At 49.8% G+C, this 12,387-nt stretch overlaps 1 protein-coding gene across 1 annotated transcript in view; it reads left to right on the forward strand.

Annotated features, from left to right (window-relative positions):
* LARP1 (La ribonucleoprotein domain family member 1) overlaps positions 1–12,387 on the forward strand; it is a 52,778-nt gene that overhangs the window by 378 nt on the left and 40,013 nt on the right. Inside the window, exon 2 of the mRNA XM_021706019.1 lies at positions 7,128–7,140. The gene's annotated coding sequence lies outside the window, so the exon portion shown is untranslated. The remainder of the gene's footprint in view (positions 1–7,127; positions 7,141–12,387) is intronic.

The raw sequence follows: 12,387 nt of genomic DNA on the forward strand, positions 1-12,387 counted from the left end.
GGCCGGCGAGGGGGCGGGAAACCCCGGCCGGGCCGCGTCGGCGTCGGGCAGAGGCGGTGCCGAATATGGAGGCGGCTCTCGGTTTCCCTGGGCCGAGAATAGACCGTCGGCTCGGGCGGGGGGCGCGCCCTCTCTGCTGTCTCTGCCGGCGCGCGGGACGCGGCGGTCCTGGAGCCTTTGGTTTGGGGTCCTTTTGAAGTGGGTCGGCGTGGAAGCTGGCGTGCAGTTAGGATGGTGGCCTGTGGCGGTAGCCCTGGTGCTCTTTCGAAACTCCTCCCCTTCTGCAGGCGCTGGTTGAGGCCGACTGGCGTAAACCATCCAAACGGGGAAAGTGGAAGGGGGGCTGAAGGTCTTCACCCTCGAGGGAGTCGAGTCACCCCTAGTCCTAGGAAGCCAAAATGGCCAATCCTGAAAACAGCGTGTTGCAATTTTTATTTCTTTTCAGGTTGCTTCATTTGGAGGAGGGGACATGGGAGGCTCACTAACAGCACCTCAAACCGTGTTCTCTTCCTTCTGCCCTCCTCCCCTTCCCCCTTTCCCTTCCAGAACCCTCTTATGCAAAGGGCAGTGCTGAAACCTCCATTTTCTTTCAAACCCCTCCTATCCACCCACAGAGTGAGGGAAAACAACTGTAAGACACTCTGGTTCTTCCCCCCTCTTTCAACCCAAAAGGGTATAATCATCCCCAGGAGAGAGGAGCACTCCTCTGAAGTTTCAATGGGGCTCCTCACCCTGCCTGCTGCTGCCGAGCTAGTGGTGAACCTGCCGTGTGGGTTGTAAGTCAGCCATGACATCAGGTGGTATTGGGTGCCTGAGCTGGCATTTTGTGTAGGTCCAGCGGCCCTTGATAGCTCGCGTCACTGGGATTATTGATCGTGGGAAGAAGACAGCTTGCCTGGCATCTCGCCTTTTTCTCTGAGTGGAGAAGCTGACTTGCTTGAAGGGCTCAGAGTGAAATCCTGAGTGGGGTAGAGTTGCTCTGTTCTTGTTTTTCTGGAATCTTAAGGCAAGAGAGTGTCTACTCATTGGTTTAGAACCTTTGGAATCGTTTCTGACAGACTCTGTTAATCCAGGAGCTTCTCTCTAAGCCTGCTAGGGCTTTGGTGTTTTTTGAGAGAGAGTTCTGTGATTGGGTTCCTTGTCTGGTATGGTTGTAGCCCTTTCTCTGGAGTCTCATGGATCTGTAAGGCCTTTTTCCAGCTCTGGTTTTATGTGCAACTTGGACAAACTTCAGTGTGACACCCGTGGAGTGGCTGTGTGGTCTTGGGAATTTTTGTGTTCTGTGATGCATATGTTTTTGGGAGTCTGCAGAAATGAGTACCTCATAAGCAAGCTAAAAGCTTTCCAAAGCTTGCTGCAAATGCCTATTTTTAGCCCTCCTTTTGGCTCAGATGCTGGTGTTTTAGTTCTTTAAGGGACACATGCGGTAACTAGTAATAAAATATGTTTTGCAATATCCCTCCGTTCTTGTGGGGTTCTCTATTCTGGTTTAAGCCTCCAAGTCTCACATTTGTAGTTTTAAGTCTTGGGATTTGCATTTTAGCTTTTGGATCCCCCGTTCCACCTCAGGTTATTTTTTAATGTTTAAAATGTTTCCCTTATCCTAGCCACACCCTTTCTAAGTGTCAAATCCAAGATGTCTAAAGTTGAAAGATGATGGACAGTGATGATTCTGGGGTCAGACTGCCTGCATGAGTTCAAATACCAGCTTTACCACTTGTTAGCTGTGCCTCCTTGGGCACTTTGTTTAGCCATTCTGTGCCTCAGTCTTTTCATTTGTGTAACGGGTATTTATGATTCACCTGCCTGCTGGTACCGTTCTGAGCATTCATTGTGATAATGTGTGTAGCATAAGCCAGTGCCCGCAATGGGGTAGCTGTTTGGGTGTCTGGGAGACTGGGAGTTGCCGGACTTTCTCTGGGCCTCTGTTTTTCTCCACGTGTAGCAAGAGGGAATTGGAGAATGCACACCTTTTTCCTTCTATTGTATCAGTATTCTGTGAAATAATATGGGGTCTCTCTCCCTGAAAATGAACTTTGGCTTGTTCACAGACTGAAGGGTGTGGTATGTATAATATTAAAGATTGGTGACCCTAAGAATTAACTATTTTTGATTTGGAATGTGGTATGATGAATATTTTAAAAATAAGTTTTTGCCGGGCATGATGGCTCATGCCTGTAATCCCAACACTTTGGGAGGCCAAGGCGGGAGGAATGCTTGAGTCCAGGAGTTTGAGAACAGCTTGGGCAACATAGCCAGACCTCATCTCTACAAAAAATTCTCATCTCTACAAAAAATTATCCGATGTGGTGGCAAGTTCCTGTAGTCCCAGCTACAGGAGGCTGAGGCAGAAGGATAGCCTGAGTTCAGGAGTTTGAAGAGGCAGTGAACCATGAGTGTGCCTCTGCACTCCAGCCTGGGTGACAGAGGGAGACCGTATGACTAAAAAAAAAAAAGTTTTAATTTTTTTATATTTCTTTTTTGTAAAGAAACTCTTAGGGACGTGTAAATGTGCTCTCAGGGCTGTGGGGGGAAAGCCAGCCCATTTAAATGAACTAAAAGTTTGCTGTGACTGGTGCACATGCAGCACCTTGAGACTTGAGAGTACAAACAGTCCTCAGCTTAGACTAGTTGGATGTACAATTCTTTTACTTTATATTGATGGGGAAATGATGTGCATTTATTAGAAACTGTATTTCAGGTTCCTGTGCAATCATTATTTTTCAGTTTCAGCACAGTAGTCTATGAATTATATGAGGTGTTCAATACTTGGTTATAAAATAAGCCCTGTGTTAGATGATTCTGGCCATCTGTAGTCTAATGCAGGTGTTCTGAGCACGTTTAGGGTAGGCTAGGCTAAGCTGTGATGCTCAGTAAGTTGGGTGTTTAAATGCATTTTCTTTTTTTTTGAGTTGGAGTCTCACTCTGTCTCCCAACCCTCGACCTGCTGGGCTCTGGCGATCCTTCCGCCTCAGCCTTCCAAGGAGCTGGAAGAGATGAGGTCTCGCCTGCCCAGGCGAGTCTCGAACCCGCAGTCTCAGGCAATCCACTCACCTCAGCCTCCCAAAGGTGCGGGATTACAGGCTGAGCTACCAACTTATGGTGGGTGTGTGCGGAATAGCCCCATCGCAAGTCGAGCATATCGTTTTGTCACTCCACAAGCCTCCATTCACCCCATTGGGGTAGTCAGTGGGTTTGTTGTGTGTACACTTGTAACTCAGTGTACTAAGAAACTGGAGCTAAAGTTAAGGACAGGGTATGAAACTTAGGTGCTTGTGTTCTGAGCATCATTTTTTCTGTGTCCCCTTGATGTCACAAAATTTAAAAAGGACTATCACCCAGCCTGGTACCCCAGGAATTCCATGATAGCGCAGGGATCCTCTGCCACACTGAGCTGGCCCCCAGGAAACCTCCACCCTCCTCTGCATTTCTTCCTGAGTTTGAGCCTTTCCCTAGATTCTCCTGGTTGTACTAGCTGGGTGTCCTTGTGAATGTGACCGTCCGTGCAGGGTCAGAGCCACTTGGGATCCTGGCCCCCTTCTTTCCCACCACAGGAAGTAGACTGGATGGAAGTGAGTCTGGCCCTGGAATCAGGCTGCGCTTTTGACTCTTAGCCCTGCCTGTAACTTGCTGTGCAATATCAGAAGAATTACTCGGCCGCTCTGATCCACCTTTACTTTGCCCTTGAAATGAGAATACCAGTAACTTTCAGAGGACTGTGAGAATTCAAGAAGATAATGTTTGTAAAGCTTTTAGCATAGTGCAGTGCAAGCATAGGGCAAACACCTAATACATGCTGCCTGTTTGATAACCGCTGTTCAAAAGGTTTTGTGATAAATGATCGCCATTATTGGGAGTGTTAACTCCACTTGTGATCGTCGTGCTCATGACCAGTCGTGTGGACACCAGCATGCCCCAGGCTTTCTCTGTGCCTCTTGTTTCTTCATCTTTAAAGCTAGGGAATTAGAGTATCTAAAGAGTTTTTTCGGTATTCAGAACTGTTTTTGAATAAACTTCTCTACAAAAGAAGGAACCCACGTGGAACTTCACGTGTGCGCCTCTTTGTGGTATTTGCCACTGTCATTAGGAATCCAAGCTCTGGGACTGGAGAGACTTGGGCTTCTGGAACCCGTCAGTGGCTTGAGTTGCATCATGGAGCAGCCAGGCACGATGTGCCTGACAGCGTGCACAGAGCACCAGCTATGAAAACGTCCCCCACCAAATAAAAATTAAACCCAGGTCTAATAGGACCGTAGATCTTACTGCCAGTTGGTAGGGAAAATGGAGATAGAGGAACAGAGTAATTAACCATGAAGTAGCAGTAACCCAGTTTCTAAATGTGAGAAATTCTATAAGACACGTTTTTTCCATAAATGGCATTTTTGGAATTTAATTTTATGTTTTTGAGTCAGAGCCTTACTCTGTCGCCCAGGCTGGAGTGTAGTGACACAATCATGGCCACTGTGGCCTCAACCTGCTGGGCTCAGATGATCTGCCGCAGCCTTGCAAGTTGCCGGGACTACAGGTGCATGCCACCACGCCCAGCTAATTTTTTGATTTATAGTTGAGACAAAATCTCACCATGTTGTCCAGGCTGGTCTCAAACTTCTGGGCTAAAGTGATCCTCCCTCAGCCTCCCAAAGTGCTGAGATTACAGGCATAAGCCACCGCACCTGGCCTCAGATGGCATTGTTAAAAGAGAAGAACTGTTACAGATGAAGAGCATGGAGACATTGGTTAGTTGTGTTGTTGTGGCACTGAATCAAACAAACTGGCTATAAGAAGACATTTTGGCAACAGGAGTGATAGAGGCATCTGGCTGCTTTTAACTCTATAACTCATTATATCGTGCAGTCCCAGCTGAGAACTGCTAGGTTAGCCTCAGTGAATCAGGCCGAAGGTTCTTTTTTTCCTGTAGTTCAAATCACTTTCTCCTCTTCTAAAGAAAGTATACAATTAGGAAGGGGGGAGGGGAGCCTTCAACTGGCCCGGTCCCTTTCCTTCTGGACAGGGAGTTTGAGTGTCACCCTGACCCGGAAGTGAGTGCCTGCCAGAGGGGGAAGGTGTTTAGGAGGCAGTTTCTGGCCCTGGGGGGGTGGGGACTAGTCACAAGTCTTCATGAACTCTGAACCTCCAGGGGGTGGAGTCTCTCTGCTGACCCACCTGCTGTCTGCAGTGGGACCTGAGCTGGAGGCCGCGTTTTTATAGCTGTTACTCAGCACCCATTCTCCCTTTTGGGAGGGGGCCTGAAACCACAGAACCCTCTTTAAAACAGAGAGCTTGGCAGATGGGAGTGCCTTGTTTGTAAAATTCAAGACGAGCTCAAAGGGAGTAATTAGGTGTTGGGCCTGCAGGAGGGGTTCACAGGTGCCTCCGTCCAGACTGCCAACCTCCCTGGCTGGTCCCGAGGCCAGGAGAGGATGGCCTTACCTGTCTGGGGTTCAAGAAAGGAGTAAGTTCTGACCCCTGGCTACTGAGATGAGAACATGGGAAATAGCACGTTGGTGTGAGGGGGGAAGGCGATGGGACTTAAGAACTGAACAGAGTGCCGGGCTTGGTGGCTCAGCCTGTAATCCCAGCACTTTGGGAGGCTGAGGTCAGTGGATTGCCTGAGCCCGCGGGTTCGAGACCCACCTGGGCAACTTGGCGAGACCTCATCTCTACAATAAATCAAAAAATTAGCCGGGTGTGGTAGCGCGTGCCTGTAGTTCCAGCTCCTTGGAAGGCTGAGGTGGAAGGATCGCCGGAGCCCAGCAGGTCGAGGCTGCAGTGACCGGGAGCGGCCACTGCACTCCAGTCTGGGTGACAGAGTGAGACTCCAACTCAAAAAAAAACAAAAGCAAAAAATAACTGAACAGAGTTCTCTCCCTGCTCTCACTGGAGACCTTAGCTTGCCTAACCTCTGCTTGCTTTATTCACAGAGTGGGGCTAATCTCTGTGTTGAGGTTGTTTGAGGATCCATTTACTATTATGGGGTAGTCCAGTTCATGAATTCAAGTGACCCACACAGATGTAAATGGTTTTTATTCTAAAAGATGCCAAAGTCAGATATGTGTAGTTTGAGGCGACTCCCCATTCTCAGGGGTTATCCATGCCTTTTCTCAGATGTCAGCTGAATTTTCAGGAAGGGCTGTTTGTGATGGTTTCCAGGGCCACCTGGCCCACTTCCCGTGACTGATAGCCTGGGGTGTCTCCCTCCCTGAAGGATTTTCCCAGAATCATTGGGACAGTCCTGACTGGCACCTTTCTTCCTTTGACAGAACCTTTGGACTGGCAAAGCCCTGGGCACGGGGAGGGGTGAGGAGTGCACCTTCACCAGTGAATTCTGTGAAGCCAGCCAGATAAGCTTGTCATGTATCGTGAGGGACTTCTCTGTTTTAGTACGAGGAGTTCTTGGTAAACTTACATGACCTCCATCAAAGACCCTGTTTCCAGGGATGTTGTAATAACCTTCCAAACTTGTGATGAGCACCTTGCTCTCAAGAAAAATGTTCTAGCCACTTAGGGTCGCCTTTTCTCTGCTTTTGAGAAGTTACAAGTCTCAGAGGGACTTAAGTCCCACAGTAGCCAGGGGCCACCTGGATAAGTGATCTGATTGGGCTTTCGCTCTGCTTTTCACAGACACGAGTTTATTTAGGTTTCTGATAATCCTGAGATAAATAGTAGTGACATAGTCATCACCACTTACCTAGTGTTTTACCAGTTCTAGCCCAAGTAATCTGCTTAGCAGATGCTCTTTTATCCCCACTTCATGGATAAGGAAAGTGAGACTCAGCAGAGGTTAAGCAACTCTACACTTCTGGTTGCTCAGACTAAAGACCTTGCAGTCATCCTTGCCAGGTACCTTTATTTTTTTGTGACTCCACATCTAATTTACTGGTCATTCTTTTGACTCTTAAGAACTGTCCAGGATGGGCATGGTGGCTCATACCTATAATTCCAGCAATTTGTGAGGCCAGCATGGGAGGATTGCTTGAGCCTAGGAGTTTCACACCAGCCTGGACAACATAGTGAGACCTTATCTCTGCAAAAATAAAAAAAATTAGCCAGGCGTGGTGGCACACACTTGTAGTCCCAGTCACTTGAGAGGCCGAGATTGGAGGATCACTTGAGCCCAGGAAGTCAAGGTTTTAGTGAGACGTGACCATGCCACTGCACTCCAGCCTGGGTGACAAAGCGAGCCCATCTCAGGAAAAAGCTAGCAAACAAACTGCCAACAACAAACCTGTCCAAATCTAAATACTTGTGTCGCCTCCTCTCTTGCAAACCTGGGCCACCTAGATTGTTGCTCAGCCTCTTCGCTTGTCTGCTGTCACTCCTCCTTAAAGCCCTGGTGGCTTCTCATAGTGGAGTACAACCTGGAGTCCTCAGAATGCTTTCTAAGACCATGCCCGATCTGGCCCCCGCCAGCCTCTGACTGCGTTGCCCCTTACCTCACACCATTCTAGCAACCTCCGTCCTTGCCTTCCAGGAGTATGTCGGACACTCTTTTGCTTTGGGCATTTTGTTCTGTGATGCTCTTCCCCAGACCACCCTGTAAAGACTGGCAAACCCTGACCTTGGGTCTCATGTCCCTATCCTTCTTACCCTGCGTCATTTTGCTTCTTAGTCTTATTGCCACAGGGTCGGGGACTTTGATATTTGACCGCTGCGGTATTCCCAGCTCCTACAGCAGTCTCTGGCACATTGTAGTAGGCAGCTTGGTGAGCATTTGATTAGTGTGTGAATGAATGAGTCTCGTACCTTTAATGGCATTCATTCAGTGCATTTTGAGTGCTTGCTCTGTGTCAGGCACAGAGAATACTGCAGTGAATAATCAGTCTGCCGGCGAGAATCTCACGCACTCAGAATTCAGTGTGGAAGAGGCTGTATAGGGAATCCCCAAGGATGGGGTTCGTTTTCAGTGGAGTGGAGGCACCCGGTTCAATGTAGGGCAGGGAGGCCTTCCTGGGGGAAGTGTGGGCCAAACTGAATGGGAAGGATGAGTAGCAAATACCTGAGAAAGGGCCTGGAAAGGGAACTCCTTCTTTGGTGGAGGAGTTGGTTCCCTGGGGCTGTAGTGTAGCAATCTGGGAAGGGATGTCAGCATTCCTGCCTTGTATAGAGTGCTCAGTTCTGATTTTAGCCTGAAGGAGTGGAGTGCCATTGAAGATTCTAAGGGAGGTAGTGGCATGGTCAGTTTTTTCCTTTTGAAAGATGACTGGCCACATGGCAGGGCCTCTTGGGTTAAGAGTGGATGGTTTGGAGTTTCCTGTCTGATTCTTTGGAGTGAGGTTCCCAGATTACAAAACAGAGCAGACTTCCAAGTCCTTCCTGAAATGTATATCTCAGGCAGTTTTTAGCTGTCCCTGTTTGGGGTTTGAGAGTGGCTGGGGATTATGGGATATCACTGACCTGCATCATCCGGAAGGCATCTCAGTTGCTGGAAGATTGGCCTGGGCTGAGCTCATGCTTGTCTGCTTGCCCCTGGTGCAGCTGGCTAGTTGGGAAGAGGAGGCTCTGGGGGGCAGGCGGGACAGACTTCCACATGGTGGTCACCCCCTCTCATGGGGAAGCACCCAAGCCAGAGGGTTTCCTAGACCCACAGGCTGCTCCCCCCACCCTCCCCTCCCTGCGGCTTAGCTCTGCAGAGCTGAGCTGACCCCTGACACAGGGTCTCTCATCAGGAGCCACCTTTCTTCAGCTGAATCCACCTGCTTTTACACCCATGCTGAGAACAGTGGTTTGCACTCGTGCACGATGAGGCTGGTACCATGGGTTCCTGAGAATGCTAGGCTATAGGGTTAGGTTTCCCCAGCCCAACTCAGTGTCAGCTCTTTCTCCTTTGCTCTGCCCTAGGGGCTTGGTTTTCCTTCCCTCCTTTCAGAGAAGAGGGAGTATTTAGAACTGGAAGAGCCCCAGAGGCCCTTGACTCCAAACCGCTCATTTACAGGCGAGGGACTTCAGGCTTAGAAAGGAAGTAGTTGTTCAGGGTTATGGTCAATTCCAAGCAAGGCTGAGACTTGAACCTGCTGTCACTGCAGTTCTGTTTTCATCCATTTCCGAAGGAAGAGGTAGAAAGGGTGGCTGACTATGAACTTTGGAGAGTCACAGTTTGTCAGCCCAGCCACTAGGCACCTGAGTGCCCTTGGACAGGTTGGTAATTTCTGGGCTTCAGTAAATGGGGCTCTGTCTGAAGTGCCCACCTGCTGGGATCATGTGAAAGTGAGCGAGTGAGTATAGGTAAGAGCTTGGTTAGAGGCTGACACACAGTAGTGAGTGGGAATGGTAAGAGTGCTGGTGTTTCTCCCTTGAGGCCTTGAATTTGTGCCAGGTCTTCAGTTGGCTTGCTGTAAGTCGGGTGCTAGGACTGGCCTCCTTCTGGTGTCCTTACCCCTTGACCCCTACAGGTAGGTCCTGGGCATACATAGGAAGACAGTCCGTGTCACATCTTAGAGTCAGTTCTTGTGGCCTTGCCCCAGGCTGGCTTGTGAACTCCACAGTGGAGGAGGATGTTAAGGACTCAGCGGAGACCTCATCATGGCAGTGGAAAACCTGAATGGTGGCACTTGAGAATGCCCTGGTGGAAGAGTCCGGGTGAGAGGTGTGCTCAGGTGTTTTGCAGTAAAACTCTTTGGTGTCTTCCTGCAACTTTGGGTTTGGGTGGAGGAGCAGAGGTCTCTTTGCCTTTTCTGTTCTGTGTATATGTTAACAGTGACATGAGGAAGAGTCACAGCCACCGGATGGAATAGCCTGGTTCGGGAGCCCAGTGTTGGGTTGGGATTTGGACCTGGTGAGAGCAATAGGGCATGGTCATATTTGAACTGTTTAGAGCACACTTTGTTGTATGATTCTGCAGCTACATGTTGGCAAAGTACTTTTCTAGGTTCGTTCATTCAGAAATCCTCGACTCCAGTACCTGTTGAGTGTCAGGCCCCAGAGTTCGGGGTCTGCCAGCCATAGTGCTGCTTCCATGGAGCTCGAATTCGGAAAGACAGAATCACCTGTCAGCCCAGCCTCCTGACAAGTTTTGATGGACTTACATTTTAAAACACTTAAACATAATCATCTATATTTATTTTATTTTATTTTATTTTATTTTTGAGTTGGAGTTTCACTCTGTCGCCCAGACTGGAGTGCAGTGGCCGCTTCCGGCCACTGCGGCCTCGACCTGCAGGGGCTCTGGCGATCCTTCCGCCTCAGCCTTCCAAGTAGCCGAATTACAGGCATGCGCTACCATGCCCGGCTGATTTTTTGATTTATTGTAGAGATGAGGTCTTGCTGCCCAGGCGGGTCTCGAACCCGCGGGTTTAGGCAATCCACTCACCTCAGCCTCCCAAAGGCGCGGGATTACAGGATGAGCCACCGAGCCCGGCTAATCATCTATATTTAAAAATCAGGAAAATTATCTGGGACCCCAAGGAATTCTGGCTTTTCTTTTCTTTTCTTTTTTTTTTGAGTTGGAGTCTCACTCTGTCGCCCAGACTGGAGTGCATGGCCGCTCCTGGCCACCGCAGCTTCACCTGCTGGGCTCCGGCGATCCTTCCGCTTCAGCCTTTCAAGTAGCTGGAACTACAGGTGCGCGCTACCATGCCTGGCTAATTTTTTATTTTAGAGATGAGGTCTCGCCAAGTTGCCCTGGTGGGTCTCAAACCTGTGGACTCAGGCAGTCCACTCGCCTTGGAATCCCAAAGTGCTGGGATTACAGGCTGAGCCACCAAGCCTGGCCTCTAGCTTTTCTATTTAAAAAAATTTCATTGTGAATATATTTTTAAAAACCCCGCTGATTTGTGGACTTTAAATGGGTGAGTTTCATGGTATGTGGATTATGTTGATAAAGCTGCTATGCGGGAAGAATTAGAAGACCTGGCCACTCAGGGCCTCTCGTGACTACTGTCCTGTGGCAGGATCTAGCTCCCCTTTTGAGTAAGAGTGCCACAGCCTGGCCTAGTGGGCCCTTGAGTTTGCCAGCCCTTATCCAAGCTTTCTTCCAGCAGGATGCCTGTGGGCCAGACTTTGTATGTCTTGTCACACAGAGAAGAAAGGGCAGCTCAGGAGCCTGACGGGAGGAGAGAGTGAGGAAGGGGGTGGGGAAAGCCTAAGGCAGGAATTGCAGTCCCTGGAGGGGACTACTTGGCCACCTCAGTAGGGACAGTGGGTGTGACAGGAAGACAAGATCCACTGGGCATTGTCCAAGGCCCTGGGAGCAGCCGTCATAAGTTCTCGGGAGCTAAGGAATATGGGCTTGTCAGGGAAACTGGATTATGTTAGGCCCCAGTGGCCCTTCACTCCTGTCCCCTGCCTCCACTGTACAATGGGTATAGCATCTTTGGTCTCAGTTTCTAAGGCCCCATCCAGCTGAAACTCCCTAGGAGTGAGAGTGACCAATGCAGATATTAAGTCCCAGGGCAGAAAGGGGAAGATCATGGCTGGAGGCCTTGTGAGGGCAGCTTCCCCAAGGTGCCAGAATGCCTCTGGGGCGAGCCCAGATGGTTATATGTCTGGTGTGATGAGTGTAGAATTCTCCGAGGAACAGATAGAAAGCCCACGTGCATGAAGGGAGAAGGGCTCAGAGAATCATAGGAGGCCTTGGAGGCCAGCTGGGGGGTCTGGACCCTGTTCTGAAAGCACTGGAAGAGAGAACGTGATCCGATTTCTGCTTTTTTTTTTTTTTGAGTTGGAGTCTCACTCTGTCGCCCAGACTGGAGTGCAGTGGCTGCTCCCGGCCACCACAGCCTCGACCTGCTGGGCTCCGGGGATCCTTCCACCTCAGCCTTCCAAGTAGCCGGAATTACAGGCGCGCGCTACTACGCCCGGCTAATTTTCGATTTATTGTAGAGATGAGGTCTCGCCAAGTTGCCCAGGCGGGTCTCGAACCCGCAGGCTCAGGCAGTCCACTCAGCTCAGCCTCCCAAAGCACGGGATTATAGGCTGAGCCACTGAGCCTGGCTCGATTTCTGCTTTAGGGTTACTCAGTTCTATGGAGGTGGGTGGGAGGACAGGGCAGAAACAGGCAGGGAGTCCCCTTAGACTTCTGCAGTGGTCCGGCACAGAGATGGAAAGCAGGGGTATGGCATAGGGACTTGGGCCTGTTTTTTGTTTTGTTTTGTTTTAACTGGCTGTTTTCCCCTAAGACTAGGCCACTTAAAGAGGAAGCTTTCTGATTGCTGTTTCTTACTTCCTCCTCACTTCTCACTGTCTGGAAGCTTACGTTGTGCTGTACCCACTGATCAAAAAGGGTCAGACAGGCAGACACTTTGCTCCTGCTTCTGGGTCTCTTCGCCCCTAGCCAGGCTGCGGGCAGGTGCTTCCCTGCCTGATCTGCCTCTCCTGCCTATCCCTGTCTCCCTGCCTCTGAATGGAGGGGGAATGAGGGTGTGGGAGAGTAGCTCAGGGCTACGAGCAAGG

This window comes from Carlito syrichta, unplaced genomic scaffold, assembly GCF_000164805.1.
Source record: "Carlito syrichta isolate Samal-C Ts95f unplaced genomic scaffold, Tarsius_syrichta-2.0.1 Scaffold115602, whole genome shotgun sequence".
Classification (NCBI taxonomy): Eukaryota; Metazoa; Chordata; class Mammalia; order Primates; family Tarsiidae; genus Carlito; species Carlito syrichta.